This window comes from Octopus bimaculoides, chromosome Z, assembly GCF_046866305.1.
Source record: "Octopus bimaculoides isolate indiv1 chromosome Z, ASM4686630v1, whole genome shotgun sequence".
NCBI lineage: Eukaryota > Metazoa > Mollusca > Cephalopoda > Octopoda > Octopodidae > Octopus > Octopus bimaculoides.
In genome coordinates this window covers 33,991,456-33,992,236 of record NC_142944.1, presented here as the reverse complement: position 1 = coordinate 33,992,236, position 781 = coordinate 33,991,456, and the positions used below count along the sequence as shown (strand labels likewise).

At 39.1% G+C, this 781-nt stretch overlaps 1 protein-coding gene across 2 annotated transcripts in view; it reads right to left on the bottom strand.

Annotated features, from left to right (window-relative positions):
• Nucleotides 1–339, bottom strand: part of LOC106875828 (protein sprouty homolog 1) — a 96,545-nt gene extending 96,206 nt beyond the window's left edge. The window contains exon 1 of one of the 2 annotated variants that reach the window (XM_089365169.1): nt 1–339. This exon is cut by the window's left edge and continues 147 nt beyond it. The gene's annotated coding sequence lies outside the window, so the exon portion shown is untranslated. The other variant, XM_089365168.1, reaches the window with a different exon arrangement.
• Between the last annotated feature and the right edge of the window lie 442 nt (nt 340–781).

Below are 781 nucleotides of genomic sequence, written 5' to 3'. Positions count from 1 at the left end.
CGCTGGTTGAAAAATTCTAACAGCAATCCATCAGGACCATGTATACACATAAATATGTGCGTATAAACAGAAAAAATATATTTTTTAACTGACAGCCACCACTCAATACGCCAAAAACTAGCAGTAGTAGTGGTGGTGGTGGTGGTAATAGTAGTAGTGGTGGTAGTGTTAGTTATAGTAGCAGCAGTAGCAGCAACAGTGGTAGCAGCAGCAGCAGCAACTGCTACAACAACAACGACGACTAGAGCAACTTTAATAGCAGCAACAGCGGCAGTAATAGTGGTTGTAACACCTCAAACCATCACTACCACTACCACATAGCTGTTTTCCATCTTGTGTAGCTTTGAGATAGTTGTTGGGGAGTTGGCTATGAACAACTGGACCTCCCTTACACACACTTCCGGACTTATACCTGGCACTTTACTGTGTAGCATACACAGACTAGGGGAGACACGTTATACACACACTCACATACGTGCGCGCACACACTGCCTAACATATACAGGCGCGCTAACATACATTAATTAATTAGAAGTCGGTTGCAACAGGCGATCATTCTATAGAGTAGGCTATATACATAACACATTCAAGACCTATATTTATACACCCACATTATGTGTCTGTTTGTAACGTACGTACGCATAGATGTGTGCGTATTTATGTATATATACATATTGTACGCGTGTATCTGTGGATGTAAGATTACATACGCACATTTGTTATATATATGCACACATACACACATATATATATATATATATATATATATATATATATATAT